General features: G+C 38.1%; 1 protein-coding gene across 3 annotated transcripts in view; it reads left to right on the forward strand.

Moving 5' to 3' along the window:
* The window catches only part of LOC124405143 (venom dipeptidyl peptidase 4), a 183,263-nt gene that overhangs the window by 111,062 nt on the left and 49,175 nt on the right, over nt 1-23,026 (forward strand). The gene's annotated exons all lie outside the window — the stretch shown is intronic.

Raw genomic sequence — 23,026 nt, forward strand, 5'->3', positions numbered from 1 at the left:
AAAACACCAAATTCCGAATTTTTTGGCAGCGAAACTTGAAGTAAAAAAATCAAACTTTGATGAAAGAACAAAGTTTCGAATGGTCCGGAACCCCCCCAACGCTTAAAGTGCCGAAAGTGCAGAGTTCCGAAAAGACAAAATGTAAAAAGGGCAGAAAGCGAACAATTCAAATTTCCGAAAGTGCGAAAGTGAGAAAATTTGAAAATCTGAAACGACGAATATAACAATTTTATGAATACCGCCAACCGACCAACTCGTATAAGTAAAACTGCTGATAAGTCAAGTTAAAAACGCAAACTACTTACAAGTTGAATGGAACGTAGAATTACAATTATCATCTAATTTTCTTCCCGATAGATGCAAAAAACCGGATTAAATTATGAGATTGAAATTAATATTTTTAAGGTAATGGAATACATTAGGATGACTTTTAAGAAGTTGGCTTTTCAGAATCAGTGTACATTTTCTTCATAACGGTTTACTAAACTTCAGAAAGTCAAAAAGATGCGAATTCATGCATCGATACTGTAACGTTACTACCCTTATCCGCATATTGAATTTTATGCGTGCTGATTATTGCAAGGCCAGATATCGCGTGTGTGTCCCCTGCAGACTGTTAGTGCTAAAAGGGGAATAGTCGAAATCCAAAGGGAATAGGGAATGGACGGGCATAGCTGAAACCGCCGAATCCCACCCTGAAATAATTCACGGGATCCCGTACGAAAGGATTAACCATACACCTGCAATGTGGATAAGCGTTTGATATAACTATTGTAAACGCGCGTACTATATAGGTACCATGAATAAATCTGTCTCCGTGTACAATGCTTGAGTAGCACCTGTTAAATAACGACGTGTTGTACCTGGGCATCCACTTGCCATCCCAACATCGATATTTCATCAGGTACTTCAAATTTCCCGTGCGGACTCCGGATCCTCGTGGAAAATCAGATAAAAGATCTGTTTCGGTAAAACGAAAGTGGAAAGTAAAGGTAGGACATTGGCGAAATTGAAATCGGAATATTGCTCGTCGCATCGTACAATCAGAATCTAAAAATCACGGTGACACCATTTAAATTATTGCGTCTATGTTCCAGAGATTTTTCTATTTTAATCCTGATTATCCGTAATTATTTTCTGCTTAGTAAATTGTAATATTTCAATCGAAATTTAAAAATCTGTAAAAATGACGTGAATGATTAATTCTGTCACTTTATCTACTGAAGTTCATGTGTCATTTTGCCAACTTAAAAGAGATTCTATTCTTTTCTTATTCTAATTGTAAGCGAGTATAAAATTTTTGTCACGAGAATTCCACGTGTACTTAAGTATATTATATATAATATACGTGCTGTGCAAGCTACAGTTATACTTTGCGATAATTATTCAGCTGTTTAAAACGGTGTTAAGCAAATAGTTTTATCATTTGGCGCGAGGAAACGAAGCTTGGAAAAGCGAGGCGTTGCTTATTTAAACGAACACTTGCGTACCGCAACTGCGAACGATTTTACGCTAGATACTGGAAGTGAATGGTGATTATTTTCACTTTTGTTTCCGGTTTTCTGATTGGCTTACGCTGAGACATCAATTCTGAAAAATAATTATATCAATTTAGTCCCCCCGTGGCGTGCCGTTTGCGGCCTTGATGAGCCAGTTGACGCGGCCTCAGATTACACGCTTCGACCTACGCAGGATAGGGAAACTTCAGCGAGTATAATTTTTCCTTCGTAACAATTACCGGCGAGCCTCGTGAAAGAGGATATTCAGGTACATAATGTATGCATATATATATATGTATATATTTAGGAATATAATGTATAGCGTTACGCCTACCGCCAACGCTAATTAAGGTATAAAGTTGTTGGTATACCTACACACGTAAGAAATGAGCAGACAAGTTTCGCTGTCGTTACTGAGGAGGTAACCGTACAGCCTTAAGAGACATTCGTTTCGGGTCAAGTATTACCCTTATAATTCACGATCAACAAGCGTGAGACGAGCAGTTTTCCATTTAACCTTCCTCTCGCGCCAACGAATAATTAATTAAGAAAATTCCGACGTCGTCCAGGCTTGCTCTTTCGCTCCTTTTTCCTCTTTCCTCTTCCGTTTGAATCTCGCGAAGATACGTGAAGCTTATTTTGCTTGAAAAGTTGTAAGCAACGAAGAGGAAGAGGAAGAAGAAGACAGAGACGAGGAGAGTGTTGAAATGAATGGGAAAGAAAATTGACGCTCCAACTTTTTGAGGCTCATTTTAAATTTAAGGAAAAATATATCGGATTGGAAGAGTAGGTGGATAAAAAAAGATAAAATATCAGAGAAACGAATATCATTATCTAATTCCTTAGCGCTGACTGTATAATAATATTTAATTCACTTAAGGAATTCGAACCTGAGTTTTGTCAATTTTCTTTTTTTCGTTTCAACCCCTCCACCCCCCCTCTTTCCTATCCACAGTGCAATTCATTTGCAGATTAAACTCGAGTTCTTATCAAATTATTTTTACCTTAAATTTATTTTCCTTACTCGAGAGACCGTGAGATCCTGATTTAGGGCTTGTAATTGAGAAGCCCGGGGTTTTCCATTTCGGAAGATTTCGTATCGACCACGTCGCCTTCCTGAGGAAAACTTTGAAACAATAGACGAGAGGGAGGCGACTCCCCCTCTGCTCAGCTTCTGAAAACAAATTATTTGGGCTCGACTAACGAGGCGTTGTTTGATCGCCCCGGGGTTGAATTCTGAACGCACCTGTGCTCCTTGTGTGTTTCTAACCTAACCTAACCTAACCTAACCCAACATTGGCTCATCTACCTACCGGTGCCTACCTTTACTCACCCTCCTCTTCCCATCAGCCCAAGGATAAAGTTTATGCGATGCCAATGCTGCTGGGGGTGGCGAAAACTTGAAATTTCATGTACAGACCAACTTGGCGGCTTGCGAATTTCTCTGTCTGTTCGTTCGCGGCGCAATCAACTAATTGTATCCCTTTTATCTCGTGAGATTTTTAATTTCAAATTCTCGTCTATCATTTGCGGATTAATTTATTAGAAAAAATATTTATCATTTACGTTGTTAGGCGGGATGAGAAATTCTTTGAGATAGAATTGAAAAGAGTTTGAGTATTCGTTATTTGTTTTTATTTATTTATTAATTTTTTTTTTCCTATACTTTACAACCTTTGAAATTACCGGTGAAAATTGATTATGTATCGTGTAATTGGAGTTATTGATCATATTAGATGGCAATTGAATTAACCTGCGGTAATAAAAAAAAGTCACGACTAACTGTAAATGGTGACAAAAATATGTGTAGGTATCACGTTTGATGAGGAAATTTGATATTCGATCCATGGGTAGAAAAATTCAACGGCCAAAAGACCCTGTAGAAGCGAATATTTTCAAATTAAATTTATCCGACATTTTTTTTTAGTATGTACGTTATTGTGATGGATTATAAAAATCCTTTAGTATTTCGCGTTTACACCGTAGAACTAAATCGAATGGTAATAATGCAGTGGAAAAAAGGACGATGTTGTTAAGAAAAAAAACAAAGTAAGATATTATTTTATTCTTACCTTCGTTTAGTTCTGTTCCGTATTCTTCTCAGTCTTCTCTCCTCGTTCGATTGCTTTTTCTTCTTTTTTTTTTCTTCCTTCCTGTCTCTTCTTCCTTTTATACCTATCCTTAACTTTAACTTTTGCGGTAAATAAATCGTCTTGCGGAACAGCGTTTAAACTTTTTTCGCCTTACGAGCGACGGCCCTACCAAATTTATAACGGACATGAAACGAGCACTGCAGAGCCTTCTTTTTCAGAATATGTACATATACATATACATAGGTAACGTGTACATACTGTACATACACATCTACTCATGCTGATACATACTTTTTATTTCACAGAGATAATCTGAAGTAGTCTCGGTGGGGATTCGCCAAAGTTTGAAATTCTTTGTTTTCGCCCTCCCGGTGGGTTTTTTTTTCTTTGTAATTTTTTAAAAAACTTTTTCTTCATCTCGAGTCTTTCACCTTTACCTTCTGTAGGTCGACATTTATCTGCCGCACGGATTTTAACCACCCATCTGTTAGCTAAACAGCTCGCATATTTCGCGTGTATGAGAATTAAGTCTTGACTGTGAGAAGAGAATTACGACAGAGAGAAAGAAAAGAGAAGTAAAGATATGACAAGATGATGATATAGTAGATTGGACATAAAGTAAAAAGACTTTGTCTCCTCCATTGTGCAAAAAATACTTTACGTAAAAAGAAAGTACGGCTTACAATTATTTGATTTTTATTCTCATATCGCCGAGTACAAAAAAGATAACATCTTTTAAGCTCTTGGACGTAAAATCATTATTCTTTTCTTCACAAACTATGGCAGACGCAATTACTTTAAGTACGGAGAGCAGGCAGTAAAAGACGTTTAAACCATGTTTGTTTTACATAAAAATAATTATTCGCGGCCTCGTTCTTTCCAAAATTATTCAGGATTTTTTTTTTTTTTTTTGGTTCCGGCACGCACTTTAGATTAAAAACCTCGAAAAAGTAAGGCTTTCTAGGGGTGGGTAAATATGTAGAGAAAAAAAAAAGTTGCAAAACTTTTGTTTTTTGGACTTGTTTTGAAACAAAGAGGCGCGACCATCGAAATTTGATTTCCCTCTTCTTGTGGACAGGTTTAGAGTCTAACAATGCATATTTAACGTGTATATTAACAATGAGGATGTGACGTTATACTAACGCCGGTTTTTTCTATTCCCTGTTACTTGATACGTGTTTGAGTGTGTGTCTAGTGTATGTATATACATAAGCCTAATTGCCTCCCAACGATTGAGAGAATGGACTCTAACAGAAGGGAAGAGAAGGGAAGGGAAGGGAAGGGAAGAAGGGAAACTGAAATTACAATTGCAGAAATTATTAAACAATTTGCATAGCTTTGCATAGGTATACCGTTTGCACGATCTGTGCGGAAAGGAGGTGGGGATTAAAAAAAAAAAAAAAAAAGAAGACGACATGGAAAATGGGGTTGAACAAAAAAGATTCTCGTCGATTGCAGCACGTTGCTGTTCCGCGTGACGTTGCGAAACGGAATTTGTGATCGAAACGCGAGAGAATCACGATTTTAATATCGGTTTAATTAAGCTATATATAATACGTTATAATATTCGGGAGCTAATTGTATTGGAGATAAATTAAATTCTGCACTCCTGCTGCTGCTGCTGCTACCACAGCAGCACCTGAAATAACTAATTTTAATATTTTATATCCACTTATGAGCTGATGTTCATCGTGTGTACCTACGAAATTGTCGACCATGAGATTAGGTGAGAAAATGAGAAAGATGTCAAAGAGACGAGAAGAAATTGCCTTAATTTTCTTCAAAGTCACCGTCTAGTGCATATTTCGAAAAGTTTTTATGGAAATTTATTATAACCACTTTATTTTACGTGTTTCGGATCTTTTTCGTTTCTTGAATTTTTCGTCACTCCGTATCTTTTAATCTTTGAATGTGGGGGAATTGTCGATCTTTTATAGGAAATGAAAATTGTTCTCTGCAAATATTGAAACGGATATATATTTTGAAAATAATGAATACAATGAAAATACAGCGAAGCACGTGACAACCCTTTTAATTAAAATTTCCGATACGCAGTGTACAACTCCTCTTGTTTTTTTTTTTTTTTTTTTTTTTTTTTTACCTTTCTCCTTTCTCAACTTTCCACTCTCGGGTAAAGTTTTCCGACAATCACCAGTGAAGACGGCAATTAATTTTAACCGATTGGAAGAAAATGATTTATTAATTAATATTGATTAAGCAATATATTTTTACCGCGGCGTACTTTTATTACCGATTTGAAATCCAGAGATCTTCAGTTTCCCTTTTCCCCGTTCTGAAAACCTTCAACATCACATAAATATGTGTGTATAATAATTGCACCGAGTTTATAAATTTAATTTCTCCGTCACTCGTGTATGCCCTCGCGGTAGAATTTAATACAAATTCTAAATTATAATATGTCATCCGAGTATTGTTCTCAGCTACAATCTTGTGTTTTCTCAGGCACAGCTGCATCGCGCCATGCGCTGCACCACCATGACCAATTTATTTTCAATTCTCCACTCCAATCTGTTCGTTCTAGGGAAAATTCCACCGCAATTCTCACAAATCCCGCAATCTACATTCTGCGTTTCATAATGATATTAGAATGATATAATCTATGTATAATATATTCCTGTATAAGATTATATAACGTTATTTTGTAATTTTTCAGCAAATAGCAATTACATTGGCAACGTACGTAATTACTTAGCTTTCTTACGGTGCGAAAGAAAAAAAAGAAAAAGGAAATAAATAAAAATAAAAAAAACACACACACACACTCCAAATGAATCATTTTCACTGTCACAAATGGCACGTAAGTATTTTCGTAATTAAAGTGTAATTCGGGAATTTGTTTTTCACCGGGGAAACGCGTTAATTATCATACTGTGATCCAAATTAACTTCGGATTTAAACTTACTTTGTTGAAATGTAACTTTCCTCTTCTCCCACTCTTTTAACCCCTCTTTTCACCGCGTTAAAGAAACTAACGATGGGGCAGACAGACGAGCAAACAGAGGGTATATAACGACTCGCTCACAATCAGACCAAGAGCCGCCCTTGTTTTCTCCCACTCGCTTATCCTTGTCCACTCTGTGTCATTCTTTTCCCCATAATTTATCCCCTGGTATCTGTTTTCTTTTTCCTCTTTCGCTGTAGTTTTTTTTTTTTTTTTTTTTTTTTTTTTTGCTTTTTTTTCGCAACAATTGATTACCCTTCGTCGTTTATTTTTTATTTCTTATTCATTTGTGTATAATAAGTTGCGAATTTTGAGTTCGCATATGAATCAAAATAATTATACGTTAGTGGCAAAATTAGAAAATTTGGCTGGAAATTATATTACGGAAATTTTTTTTTCCGATAACTTTTAACTCTCAGTGGCTGTTTATTGAGGAAAAGAAGTGAAATCCCAGCGCAGGTTTAAGCTGTTGTTTTATATAATAGGAAACAATTATTCAGGTTTTGATTATAACTCGTGACGAAGAAAGAGAGAGAGGGAAGGCTCTCGACGGATAAATGACACAAGATTGGCTCCCCAGAGTTCTTGATTTCCATGTACAAAATGGAGAGTCTGCAAAGAACAGCAGAAACATTCGCAGGCGATTGGAATCATCCTGAAGGAGTGTCTGTCGGGAATACCAACGAAGTATAGAGTATAGTGGGTAATACCAGGGGGGGGGGGGACCTTCTAAATTCCGCCATTTTCTTACTGGCTCTCTCGACTCTCGTCGGTATTCATAACTCGTTTTTCGCCAATGTTTTTCCTTCTTTACCCCAGCAACATGGGAATCTCCTCGTTCACCTTGTACATGACGAATTTTTCCACGTTTCCCCGACTTTTTACCCGGCTCATCTGTAACTGACTCTTCTCGCAACCCGGAATCTTTTGATACCTTGTAGACTCCTCGACGTCCGTTAAGCTTTATACCCCCGTATCTTTTTTAATCTTTGGTGCTTCAAAATTAATATGATTATACAGCGCCGACTGACGATGAGCATTAAAAAACAATATTCTGCCTAATATATTACTTTATAATCTATCAGAGGAAAATTGTAACGATTTGTTTTTTTTTTTGTTTTTTTTTTCTCAAATTACGACGTGATCGTTATGATTGAACCTTCTTAAATATCATCCCAGATTATACACCATGTCTCTGTCCTTATGTATACCTATATATGTATAGGTATAACGATCAGTGGCGAAAATAATACTTTATACGAGGGAAGCTTCGGGTCCCAAGAGTGACGGTTTTCCTCTTATAAAATGAATCACTTTTACGACTGTCGTTATGAGGTATAAGTCTGCAGTCTTGGTAAAGCCAATTACCGAGCTATCCTCTGTGTTCCAGGATTATCCGAACCTTATTACGACCCTCCTTATATCGGAGGGCGTGTATGTATGTAGGTATGTATATATATCACATATATATCTACACACATCGACCCGTACATACCTAGTATATGGTATAACGCGACTCTTCTGGGATGAGGTAAGAAAAATTTCTTCCAATAAATTTTAATCACCTGCACCGAAAAAGGTACGATTTGTATATAGGAAATATTAGATCGTTTGATAATCATGTTTGGAATAATTTATTTCCCATTTAACTACGTTTAGAAATTTATACATATGTATATAGACGTGCGCGAACACAGATATCGGGCAAAACTGTGGGCAAAGTGGGGCAGGTAAAAAATATAATGAAAAAAATTCAAATTTTGACCGTAATTAATTAAAACTTGCGTCCTGTTACACTTTTTTTTTTCTTTTTTTCTACCCTGTTCTCCCCTATGTATAATATATGTATACCTAATGTGTACATCGTGGTGGAAAAATTGTTTCAGCAATCGTTACAAACGTTGCATGAAATTCAGAAGTGGGAGAACGGAAAGTGGAAAAAAAATATAGATATATATATATATATATATATATATATATATATATATATATAAAAATTGTGTAATTTTTTTCAACGAGCTCTTTTATTCCGAAGCGGCCGCGGGAGGGGAGTGATTTTTTCCTCTCTCTCTTTCTCTTTCTCCCCCCATGATATGGTGAAAAATGTCTCTCAAGGGAACAACTGAGTGATGTAACAAATTACAATTTATTCCTCTGCACAGTTTTCATTTCGTTTTCCTTCCGTTTCTTTTTTTTTTTTTTGTTCTTTCATTACGTCATTCCTATTTTTTCTTATTTGTTCTTCATTTTGCCGTGTTTTTTATTATTCCTTCTCTTACCTACCTTTTACTTAGCGGCTCTGTACCCGCAAGCGTAAAAAATACGTCTTTGCTTCCTCTTCTTCTTTCTCTTCTTCTTCATCTTCTTCTGTAAGCGACGGTGAATAATTTATAACCTCTTGGAGAGACGGATACTTTGTCATGTGTGAAAATTACGCGCATCGTGGAGAGTTCAACAAAATAAAGATGCACTTATTTTTACCGTTGCTGGCAGTCGACCGTGTCTTAAATCTTTTACGTGCACTGCGATTATCGCGTCAGCTCTTGCAAATATGATAAATTATTGATCGATCCTTTCGTTTTACACCACAATTGTTAATTAAACAGATTCGTTTTATCTCTAGATCGTATTCCTAATTTCTACATTAATATAGTTGAAGTTATGAAAAACACTGATTTACAAAAAAAAAAAAGTAGGAGCATAAAAACGATTGTCAGGATTCTACCTACGCAAAAAGAGAGAGAGAGAGAGAGAGAGAGAGAGAGAGAGAGAAAATTTTCGTCATAACTCTGGAAATTGATGTATGTATTTGGATTATTTAATTTTCTTCCGAAAATTTTTGAGGCAATAAAGACGCGCGTCTTATACGAAATTGATATTTGAAAACTTAACGGTATGCGACGTTTTTGAGGATTATTTGTAAGTCTATTAGATATGTTTTATTGTCAAGTTTATGTATACATTGAAGTTTTGGGAAATTTTAAGCAATAGAGTTATTTGCGTTATTTTTCTCATCTCGCTTATTCGTTACTTCGATAACAATATTTTTGGGAATTTCTGTTTATCGTGAGATTTTATTTCTCTTTGCACCGGTGCGTCGATACGCCGAATTTGTGAAACCTATTTCGAACAACTGTAGAAAAATATGTTAGAGAAAACGAAAATTTTGTTATAGAATCTCGATTAATTATCCGAATGCGGATTGCATATCACTCCAGCGCTATCGCGATAATTTTAAATGCAATTGATCCAGCGATTTCCACCCTAATTGCGTTGGGAACACATAATACAATGGAATCGAAATTTATGATATCGCAATTTCGAAATTTCAAACGAGTCAGGAAAATTCACCCACGCATTTTGTCGACCGTATGATCGGATCGACGTACGTGTGTCAACCCTGAAGGGACGTGATATCCTCCTTGGATATCGTATCATGGTCACGACGTATTTATCCTGCCAATGATTAAACTCCACTCCACGTCCACCTCTTGCTTATGCTGTTTCTTATGCCTTGACGAAAAATTTATCGCTTCTTCTCACAATCAGCCTCCTCTTTACACACTCGCACTGTATAACATATGAGACGCATAAAATACATATATCGCCGATTTTCTTCCCGCAAACATGAAAAGGACGTCGTTCGAGTTATCCTTGAAAAAAAAAAAAACACGAAGACTTTTCGTATATTATATCTTTAATATTTATTCTGCCTCTCCGTTGTACCCTCTCAAAATATCCATGCAACAGAGTATAAAGTACGGCAGCGTTATTCAGATATTTTTTGGTCGATTCCTACTATGCTTTATTCCTTCATCGTACTATGTCGTTGGTCGTTTTTCGATAAAAGATTACACTTATATATAAGTGGGAAGGAAGTTAAGAAGATTGGTATGGAAGGTTTGAGTATAAAAAAAAATGAAAATATAAATATGCATCGTCACATCGACAAAAAACGTTGAAAAATATTTTATGAAATTATACGTATCAATTTATTTAACACATAGTCACGTAAACTGCATTTACATAATTTATATACCAACGTGTATACGGGATGCAAAAATTTATTGCGATAAAGTCAAGGGAATTAATGGTTTTCAGTTACATATACATACATACATATATACTGTAGAATATGAACTGACTTAGCAAGTGCCTGACAAGTATATCTAACAAAAAGAGGGAAAAAAAAGTATCTGAAGTAAAACATAAAAAGGAATTAATAATCAAGAAAAACTGTATAAAGGATGGCAAGTAATGGATCTACGGTAAAGATCGACGCAGCGATCTGATAATTCTCAGCGGGCGGAAGGATCGAGGCGTCGGGACGCCTGCGCCGACGAACACAGCTTCCGCAATTCGCCCTCCATGAGTGGCTGTGTGGCTGTGTGGCTGTGTGGCTGTGTGGCTGTGTGGCTGTGTGGCTATGTGGCTGTGTACTGCGCCAGTCCTCGATCCAATTTGGGAAATCCTAAATTGAATCTGTGTATTTAGCGGGACGAGGCGAAATGCTCGTGAAACTGCGCGTTGCTTCTCTCGGGCAAACGACAAACTGCCCCTTCTTCTTCCACCCCCCTCCCCCCGCCTTCCGGCAGCTGTCAACTTCCGCCTCTTAGCCACTCGTCTCTGTATTCCTACGGGTGCAAAAGTTATCCGGAAAGTCAACTTTGCAGAAACAATAAATCAGACGCTTCTCTCATTATTCTATATATACCTATAGCTAATAGATTGTGTGGATTGTATATACAGATTTGCCAGAATTGTGTGAGCTATATGTTCATTAAATCGGTGAGATTAAATTATTACTGTTTCAATTGATTGGATTATTCGAATTTTTGATAAAAAAAAAATAAATGGATGTATAAAATAAAATAAGAACAGAGATTTCTGCAAGAACCGGGAGAAAATTCGTCTCTATTATCAATTTTCATATTTTTTTCTTACCTACTGCACCGTTTTACTTGACCAATTTGAAGGAGAACAACGTATGCAAATTTAGATGAAAGAAAAAGTAACAAGAAATGTCTAAGCAGGCGTTGTGTCGATGTTTGGAAGTGAGAGCGAACGACACGTGCAGCTTTGAGGCAAAAAAGCAGTTTTAATAAGTTTCGCGTTCCGTGATCAGTAAGTCAGTCGGTCGGAGAATCCTGCCGGGGTAAGTCGAGTTTGTTCTTGAATGTCACGTAGTCCTCTTAACCGTGAGAAATACAAGTTCTTCTTCGCATCTTACTTTCCACGAGGCTCGCTCATCGTCAGTCCGTATATGTATGTAACTGTATCCTTGAGCTGAAATCCTCGCAGCTTCTTCTCATCGTCCTTTTCCTCGGTATCCTCCTTGTCCCGAACAGTCGTTTCGCTCTCGCACACAAGATTTTAGCTTCTGTCACCGGCACTAAATTACTTTTGCGAAACTCGACGGCCCTCTAAAACCCCGAGGAACTGTCACTCGTATGTGTGTGAGTATGTGTGTATATATATATAGCCAGCGATGTATGGAAAGGGAGAAAACGTGTCATAGTTGTAACGGCCAAATTTGCTTTCCAACAAGATTGTGTCGAGATTCTTCCCTGCAGCTCGTCCGAATTAATCGCAGCTATTTTAATACCGTTTCGCATCATTCTGTACATATAAATGGTGTGTAAGATTTTTTGTCATTTAGAAGAAATATGTGTACCTAATACGAAAGTGTGTTTTTTTTACGACAGTTTGAGATGTTTTAGAAAACATAAAAACATATGGGATAATTTATTTATCAACATAATTGAAAACCGTCTCCATACAGACAACGAGAATTGAAATTTTCCGGGGAACATAATCCCGAGGAAGATAACGAAATTTGCTTTGACAAATTATCCTTGTGTGCACTCGAACCTGAAACATCACGTTTGACATATTTCTATCGCAAGGAAAAATAATCGCTATACCTTTCGCCGCTCGGTTATTAAAACAGCCGGTCTTAAATCGTTGGATGTTTTAATCCCTGTAGATGCCGGAGGCTGAGAACGATGACAGTTTAATACGAGGATGTGATACGAGGCATGAAACTGTGTGACAGAGACGAAAATCCCGGACGCTTCCGCCATGCGGGGGGTGATTTTCTTTTCCGACGGTTATTTCTTCTTCGCTGGAGAACCGCGTCGTCGTCGGTGTAAAGCCGTACAGACCTACACGATATAACGGAGGACAAAGTATAGGTATTAGGAAGACCTTTCAGGCTCAGCCTTCGTCCTTCCGTGGCCGAGTGTTAGCCGAGGCAAATGTCCTTGTCGCGGATCGCGTGAGAACGAGGAGGGAGCAGATCAGGCCAACGTGACCAGCCTCTCGATCCGGATCTTTCGACGTTCATCCCTAGCGGATTCGGGATACGCTAACGACCATCGCCTAAGATGGAAACTCCTCGTTCCCTAAACACCCTCGATATACATATATCAGTTGGTATTAGTTTATACTTCTTTCCTTCTTATACGGATCCATTTTGTATGGATCAACGAGATATTATTACAGCTATGACAACAAGGAAACGCAATTATTCATTTTACATGTATATCGATAAAAAAAAGTTTTCTTCTTTTGACCCGTTTGTTATACGAAATTTGGTGATTTTGATGTAGAAAGGACGATGTCCTTAATCTTCTTCGCCTTTTGTATTCCCTCCGTTAGTTTTAATTAATTCAAATCAATTTCCAACCGAATTACATCCGTTGCTTTAATCGCAATATTCGCATTACTTAATCATATTATTATAAGCACCTATTATATACGGACGATAGATTTTACTCGAAGGTTCATACTTTTCATCCCTTAGAATTTCACGGAAGAAATAACCTGCCAAATAACTTGCGACGGTATATAAGAGGGTAATGAACTTCCGAAACATTCCGCAACAACAAACCCTCAACCCTCACTCTCTCGAATAACGTTTCCCTCATAAAACACGTATATTACACATACGTATTATGTATGTATGTATTCGCATGAAACACAACGCGTACAATTATTATTGCAGAGTACTAATTAACGTCGCTTTTACGCGGTCTTCCGAGATGCTAGAGCGTCACGTTGAAAGGGTAAATTTCGCGTACTTGGGTATAATTCAGCGGAATGCAAAAGCCGGCAACGATATATACATATATATAAGCACAGATACTATATCTCAACGCGGAATGACAATGAGATGAGAAGAATGCTTTTTAGACGCACCCGTTTTACCCTCGTGTTATCATTATTCTTCTCATTTATTATCATTGCCGTTATTATTACGACTATTTTTGTTATTTAATCATTATCACTGTGGAGAACGGAATGAAAATAGTTGTGCGTTTTATCTCTCTCTCTCTCTCTCTATCTCTCTCTCTCTCTCTTATTCTTCCATCGTCGACGGCGTTGCGGTGCAGGGTGGTATAAATAATAGGAATCTCTTGCGATACAGCGGATGTAAGGGTTTGTTAGCACATCTATAGCCGCTATAGAGATACGAAAAGCATTTATCATCCCGTTGGATCTGTCCCTCGTGGTATATGTATATTGTATGTATATAGATATAGGATAACGCGGACCGTGACTAAGGGTCGTCGGGCTTCGATTGTTCGACGGACTTGACGCAACGACGATACTTCGGCAGCCCCTCGCTACCCCCTTTTCTCCCGAAAATTCCGCCAATTTTCCATCGTCTTTCGTCGTTAGTTTTGTATCTGTTGCACGTTGTAGGCAAGCGTAACCACCGACTTTGTAGTTTGTGGATCAATCTTGATTTTTATCCCCTTTTCACTGTAGCAGGACTGGTATTCGGTCATTTAAATTTCTGACTATTTTTGAGAAACGCATCGTCCCAAATGCACAGTTCTTTTTTTCAACGCGATATATTCACTAGACAAGATTTTCTTTGTCAAGTATTATAGTATTTTCAGCGACAAAATCTGATTCAGTTTGATTTTAGAATGTTAACCGTAATCATATTGTTCATGCTTTCTGTATCGAAATGTTTAGCCCGAAAGGAAGATATGTTCATTAATCAAAGTTACTTGTTCACTTGTAATATATTTACTGAATAGCGTGTACAGTGATACTTTTTTTTAATACGGAAAAGGACGTCAAAAACGAGGACGTAATTGAAAATAAGGTTATTTCTTATGGAACGAATGAGTGCAGTAATTAATTATGGTCAGTCGCATTTGAGTCTGCACCTTTTCAAGACGACTTCACTGCTACCAGCTCTGCTGTAGGCGAATAGGAAATTGGAGAACCTTTCATGACGAGTATAGTGGACTGCAACGAATAGAAAAATTTCTGCTCATTCAGGCAGTCCGATGTAAAGGTTCAGTCGTTGAAGATATTTTTTGTTTTTCACCTTGACCGTATAATACGGTTATGGGTATAAAATGAAAATAAATTTTCTAAATTTAATAAGAAAATATGGTTTCCTTTTTCTTTTTATGCTATTTAATTTATTGTTATATACGGGGTCACTCTTGTCATATTTTATTTTTACTCTTGAGATGAATCGATCCTGGTGAATCAATATTTGAAAGTGATGCTGAGGTCTTATTCAACACTGGAAAAAATGTACTCGAGTGAAAAAATTTGATCGAGTGTTGCAATAACCAGAAAATTTACCGACAAACTATAATCGCATAATTAGATTAAAATTTTTTTTTCTTTCCCATGTAGTCAACAATAATTAATATTACATATTACATTTTTGAAACTGTATCACGTGAACGTAATTTATTTATCAAAATTAATCGTTACATGATCATAAATCGAGTAAAAAAACTTACTCCGACCTGTCGGGTGGAATTGATACTGATTTCAATTTTCTGAGGGACTTTTTAAGCTTTTTAACTCACGAAGGGGGGGAGGGGAGGAGGCAGAGCAATTGGATTTAGTGTTATTAATGGACAGTCTTAGAAGAGCGCAAAGCTGAGTGGGGGGCAAGGGTTAATTTTAGTGCGATTAAAGTAAATAACTATGAACGTTAAATAGAGGCTGGTTTATGGCCCGGGATTGTCTGGTTAATGACTCGAGGTTAATTTCGTCTCGCTTCTGCACCCGGGGAACGGCTTTCCCCCAACGGCGAGGAAGCTCCCGAATCTCCCTGAAAGAAGGTAGAAAGAATGAGAAAAGGGCGATCCCGCGAATTACCGGGACGTTATTTTAACCTTATTAACCTCCCCCTCCCTCCCACCTATCGCTCTATCTCTCTCCCTCTACAATTCCCGCCAGAGATTCGAGCTGAGCACGTAACTTCCGGAAGCCTTTTACGACGAGACGGTCAGTGCTCCGAATGCGCTTTCTTACTACTAACTCCTTATGCCGATTAGGGGATAGCCTGTATTCTTCGCCGCTGGGGCGAATTTCGCCTCTTCCGAGTCGAAGGTAAAGTCACACGGCCGGGTCTAGCTGGAATATCGCAGTAACTGCGAGGCCGCATTAAGCTAAGAGCTTCGAGGCGAGCTTTGAGGCCGTGCAGTGGATAATTTAGCGCTCCTTAAGCATCGGGTCTGACCCACCGCAAGTCCCGAATCCCGTGTTAACCAACGACGGGCGAAAAGGACGAGGGAAGAAACGGGGAAAGGTTAGGAAATGGAAGAATCACATTGGCCAATTTTTAAACGATGCGAATATCTTTTATTCATGATTATGTCAAAACGTAAAAATCTATGCAGCATAAAAGAGTCGAAATGTACAAAGGTAAAAATATTGTGTAAAAAAGATAAAATATTATAGACGAAAGAAAATCTTTTCGATTTAAATACGCTAAAGTAATTATTTGGACAGAACTTTTATGGGGTAGAAATTACACAGTTTTTTTAGCATTCGATGATTTTTTTGCGATTGAAAAAAACAAACAAACAAAGAAACAGTGGGTTACGCCCTCTTGGTTCTCAGCCCTCTGATATAATTTGATATGAATAGAATCAATAATTGCAGTTCTAAATGATTGCTGATCTAAATGAGATGAAGACTCAGCAACGCGATTGTAGAGAGTTATTATAGAATAAGTCCGAAATGAGTCTGAATGAAAATAAAAACAAAAAAATTGTCAAGGGAAAATGTAACAGGTAATTTCCCCTGTTGTAACGCGAGAGTGAAAATCTTAAGCCTGCTGTCAAATTTCGTTCCCCCAGTTACTTCGGAAGACCGGTAAATTTGTATAACGAAATTGAGTTATGGAACAAAATTTTAATTTCAGCCCTCGAAAATCGCTGTTGAACGAAAATTTCCATCTTATAAGGTGTGTTAACAGGGTGTGAAATAATGTTTCACCACGTGGATTACTTTTTCCTCTTTCTCTTTTTATTCATCGCACATTTCATATCAATTCGTATCTACGGCCAAAAAATTCGAAATTTTATATATTTCTCAATAATTTCGTCACTTATATTAATTTATTTATACACATATATATGTATATATAGACGTAGTTGTGAAAATGCTATTATTTTTATCATCAAATGTGATATTCGCTTCTACTTGTCCCAATACTTGATTTTCCTCTCTCATTCCGTTTGTTTCTCACCCGATTATCTGCCGTCTGCGAGGCTTCCTCCGGATACTTTTCCCTTCATCTTCGATCCCCTCGTAACTTCTTTTGTCTCAGCTGATTAACTTCCGTTTTGAATTTAATCCCATCCTCGAATAATTTAAGGCGTAATAGTGAAAATCCACCGCTAATATTCTCCGCTTCGTTTAAAGTTTATAACTAATTATACCTTACCACGGTGTTTATACATAGTTATAGCGTTTAAAAATTTATTACAATCTCCACTGTGTACACGCGTATTTCTCTGTAGTTGAAATTATCCGTGTACTTTTAGCAAGTTTCAAATTCCACTGTTGCTTGAAATTTAAACCTTCCACAGAATATCCCAAGGAAGTGAAAAAAACAAATTGAACAAACTACCATGGTGTAAATTTAATTCGGATTTCGGTTTCTTGTACGAGCAGCCCGCCTCTCTCCTCCATAAGCAAATCCGTTCGATATATACCCAACTTCGTCAACGCCTTGGAGCTCCGAATTCACTCTGAAGAATTCGCCGAGGGGCCGTGTTGCGAAAAAAGCTCCCGTACTTTTTCCCTTGTAGCACGGATTTCTCCTCGCTTAAAGTTTTATTCATATTCTCTTTACTTTTCTTCTTCAAATTTCGTATTTCGTTTACCCAATAATCTGAAAATCGAATTCAAATCGACTTATTATTTACACACTTTTCTTTAAATCTCTGCGATTTCCTTTACCTGCTTATTATAATGATCACAGGAGTTCATTAATTCATTAATAATAAAAATTGACAATATTGCTGTGTTGAAACTACGTCGAGACTTATATATATTGGAATTGGAATTATACCTATATATATATCACATGGAAAAGTATTCATTTCGAAAAGGTTTCCCCCGCGTCTTATATAACGAATGAATAAAAATATGAATAGAACCAACGTCCATAAATCGGCGCCTAGTGGTTGTATACACCCAATATTTATGAATCTTCTTTGTCGCAAATCAGATTTCATCCGTCTACCTATCTATCCATCCATCTATCTACATAGTATACCTATATACAGATATATGCAGAGCTACATTGCCGAGGAAATGGAAAACGTGCCCTTCCACACGGGGTGTAGTAATTTCATTTGTCGAAGAGCAAAATGATTGCTCCGAGGGTTGGTATCAGCGGGGTGCGGTTAACCTCTGCATCCTGCCCAGCTCTCAAATCCAGTTCGAAAAAACGTCCACGAGAAAAATGATCTTTGAAGAATCAATCAGTTGGATTAAAAATATCACCGATTATACATCGTGAATTAGAGCAACCAAAACTGAACAGCTGATTGCGAGATTGAAGCTCGAAGCTCGAATGGATTGCAGGGACGAAAAGGATCAGCTTTTAAATTATCGCTCGCCGAATTAGCCAGGGCTCTACGTAACAGGATTGGTTATCCGGTGCAGGGTACGAAATAGATTATCGCGCAGGACCGAGTGAATTGACCGGGTGTCCCCCGAGGAACGTGTCGAGAAATTTCTATTCGCCTTAGGGTTCTGCGTCCCTTCGTCGTGTCGCAGTGGCCGAACGGCGCGGCGGTTTGCTTGTGAAAATGGAGAACCTTGTATCGTTTTGTCTAATCAGTTTTGTCGGCCGCCTCGGCTTACCCGTCCTAATTAACAACTAAATTATTCAAGCAATCAGTCGACACACCGAATTCTATTATTCTTCGTGAATGCTGCGAAGGCGCAAGTATAAGTTTGGGTTACCGAATCCAACGCAGCTTGTAAAACGAATTATACATAGAACATAACGTCGGAGATAAAAGAATTTAAACCGATATTCTCCGATGTATTTAATTTGCAAGTTTTTAACGGGAGAAACGAGTTTCTGAACCTGATTAAAGAACATAATGCAAATTAAACGTTCATTTCAAATGATCGAATAACGATTCCCTGTTTCTTTTTATTCTCGTTTCTCAAGTAGATACCGTGCTGCTGCAAGTTGAGGTAAATTATTTCAATCGAGTCTCGCGTTTGCGACGTTAAGTTATCTCGCGGCGACCGAACTGCATCGGGAGTTGCAGAAACACCGCAGCTACCAGCGAGTGTTAGGAAAGTTGAGACCACGGGGGTGAAACCATCCCCAAGTCGAGTGTCAATTATCCGACGTCGAACAGGCGGGATGAACCACGGAATCGAGAGCTACGTACGTGTATCGGTATCTCTGAGGGTGTTGGGATTCATTATCGAAAGAGACGAAGAGTTTGTGGTGAATGAATGCATTCATCACACTATAGGAGTCCAATTATTATTGCCATTTCGTCAATGCGGGTCTGTTTCTTGTCCCGTTTCAGCCTCGAAGGCGATGATCGGGACAATGAATGGGGGAGGAGGCAGTGGTGTCGTCGTGTGGTACGGATTGCGAATGGATCGTAAGAGGATAAGTAGGATAAGGTAGTGATGGCTGAAGGATAACGTGACAATTAGGAAGCCACAGGTAACAAAGCAGAGCTTAAGCCTGCCAGCCAGCGCCATGGCACCAGTATCTTGGCTTCGGGAGTACGCGTTAATCTTACTAGAGTGTGGATTAAAGGATGGGTATAAGGGTGCTGGGTTTGATGGTGCCCCCTATATACGTATTATATACTTATATATATATGTATGTATATGTATAACCGAGCGACGCGGATTCTCCTGTAGCCGGTTTCCGTTGGCGTTGCGCGGCTCGTTCCCGTTTCCTTTCCTCCGCTTCCCCCCCCCCCCCCCCTTCCGTAGTTGGCTGAATCCCGAAACCCGAAATCCCGAATTTGCGGATATTCCCCGGCGCCTCGTTCCACCGTGCTGAGGATGGGGGGCAAAGCTTCGATATAACTTTTAGGGTACAAAGTAGATACTAATGGTAGGGATATAGTTTATTACTTAGGTGAACGGGCGCACCAACTTAGATTGCTCGCAACACATTTTTGCTTTCAGGTTTCACCTTTTACTTTTAGTTTTGCATTAGGACCTCGTACCAGGGGCAACTTTTTTATTACCTTCAAATTGCTCGTTAACTCGCGAAAAGTTAAATGAGAACCCAGTTACCCGCTGCGCAGGGATAAGAGCGTCGGATTCATCCTTCTCTTGCACGGTTCTGTAGCAACATCTACATTCCCTGGTTTCGTGTTCTTCCCTCTTCGTATGTAGGTAGTACCTGCACTCACCTTTCACGACTGCATCGCCGGCGCGGTTCATCCGACTCCGAGGAACTTGATCTTAGCTGATAAAAGTTAAACTTTTAAAAACTTGTTGGTCGAACTTGATCAGACTGTAGGTATATCAGCTTTTTCTTAGCAAAATAAAATCGCTTATATCATGTATATCTAATGCGGTTCAACTGTTGATCATTACTGGTTGGAATGGTTATAGAATTTCACACCGCAATATAATTTTTCTTTCTCTCTCTCTCTCTATGAATGAAATCGGCTTTTATACAACTCGTTCACTTATAAATTGTTTTCGTTCTCTCTCGTCTACGCGGCAACGTGCCCTCAACCGACGATGGATTATTTCTATTATCAACTAATTCCAAGATATCGTTAGTCTGACTGAAAAGTGGTTCTGCGTACCTGAGCAAAAGCACGTACCTGCAAGTACTCTACACCATGCTGAACCTTTGTTCTCCGAACGACGATTTATATCACGTTCGAAAGATTCGAACAATGCACCGACGTGCTGCTGCTGCTTCATTCGCCTGCAGAATTTCCTCACCCTGTAATTTTCTGCCGGTCATAGGTAGTGAGAAAAATAAATAAATAAAAAAAAAAATACGGCAAATCGAGAACGAAACAGCGGTAAAATTTAATTTTCCAATAATTTCGTCGTTGCAAGAATTTCTTCGCAATGTTTATACAACCTACGAATAACCTTGATAAAAATTTACAAACTTCTTAAAAGTTATTAACGTTTTTTTTACCTTTCTTAGTTCCATGCAGTAATTTAATTGTAATTTTATTGTCTCGCGAAACCTTTTTCTTATGACATCAAACATTTCAACGAGAAAAAAAATGTTGATTATGCGCACGATACGCATTTTTAAAGCTACATTCATATTATATTAAGGAAATTTTATGATAATATCCAGGTGTGTAGATAAGATTTTTTTTTCGTATTCTCTTCTCTCTTTGCATTAGGTATACCGTTGAAGTCAGTTAACATGCACAGGCGTGTGCAAAACTCTGTTTTAATCTTCAATACGACTGCACTAGTTACCTAATCTGCACGCGAAAAGTGGAGAAAACAATTATACGTTGCGGTTGTTTTACCCCTTTTTCTTGAAAAGTTACGTATAGCGTAAAGCATGCGAATGAATTCATGTCCAATAAATCGAGTGAATCTTAAAGCGTTGACAGAATTAGAAGTTTACTTTCACCATATAACAAGTTGAGTACATAATGAATGGAAATAAATCCATACTGTGAAATAAAATCTTCATGTGAATGTAAAGCAATTCTGTAATGTTTTTCCTATATCTTTCCAGCTATTTACACAGCGATTTAATTATACGGTTATAAGAATAACAGTTTCGGGTTCCTTTCAGCTCCCCCCCCCCCCTCCCCTCACCTGTTTGTCTTTTACCCTGAATACGAACAAGATATTGATCAAAGAAATACGCTGACCCTTATTTAATAGAGTAGGAAAGTAGGCTACTCGTCTTTTGCCAGTATTTTTATAATGTACTCGAGAATTTCAAGACTAAGTTTCTACCTTTCCTAAGCAAACAACCACGTCTTAGGCCACTGATTCAGGCATTAACCTAATATAACAGGTCCGTGTGCCTCGTGCGAACGTGAGTTTCTGCAGATGGAGCGTCGAGTCGAGTCGGGTTGGGCGGGTAACGACTCGGAGGTAAATCTCTGTATTTACTCGGTGAATCGAGTCCGATGAGGGAAGAAGAGCGTTACACACCGGTAATTGCGGGGATGTGGCGAAACAAGAGGGTGAGAGAGAAATGTCTATACGTACGTACGTCGTTCGCGCACCATTTTCGAGGAAGAAATGGACGGTACTTGCACACCTCCACACCTCTCCACGAACACGAGACACGTATACATACATCATAAGCGCGGTATAAACTTTTGTTTTGATTTCATTTTTCCACTCGACGCGTATATGTATACTACCCGTTGTACTTTTATACCTAACGCTTTGTTAACCTCTGTCTCTTCCCAAACACCGCGGGTCGGGTAAAAACCTGTTGAAGTTTAATTACTTATACCGCGGTGTGATTTTCTTTTTTTCTTTTTTTTGTTTTCTTTCTTTTACTCCTTTCTCCTCATTTTCAGCCCGACGTGATAGGGACGCATACCTCGTGTATTTTTTGTCGTATTGTAATAAGTACAGAGTTTACTGAAAACCTTCCGAGCATCTCCGGAGTTGTGTTACTTGCTTTTTGGAATACGATATATGTTAGGGAAGGGTGGGGCAAAGTGGGTCCCTTAAGAAAATAATGCCTAAAATCGGTATAAAATGTTTTGTTTTCATATGAATAATTATGTTAATTTATTATCTAGCTTTCTCGAGAAAAAGTAATCGTAAATTCAAGTTCAGAAATTTATTTGACTTTGACGAGTTGAGAGTAAAGTACAACTTGAAACCTTTCGCGCTGCAATTACTCGAGTAAATGATTTACGAATAATTCATATTTAATAAAAAGTTGAGATGGTTAAGTTTATCTCTTTTCGTCAATTTTCTTAGACCCTTATCTCAATTCTAACCCGTGCCCCAAAGAGAATGAATTCCATTCAACCCTTTTTGAGGGACACATGAAGTCTACCGAATAGATTTAGATGAAATTTTGTGTACGGGGGTTTCTTGGGTCTCTAATTGCGAATCTGATCTTGAAATTTGAAAATACAAAATGGTGTATCCAATATGGCCATATAAAGTGACTTTTGGGGTTTTAAATCGCCATATTGGATCTGTAATTGGCGACTCAAAAAACACCTCTA

This window comes from Diprion similis, chromosome 4 (assembly GCF_021155765.1).
Source record: "Diprion similis isolate iyDipSimi1 chromosome 4, iyDipSimi1.1, whole genome shotgun sequence".
In the NCBI taxonomy this organism is placed as follows: Eukaryota; Metazoa; Arthropoda; class Insecta; order Hymenoptera; family Diprionidae; genus Diprion; species Diprion similis.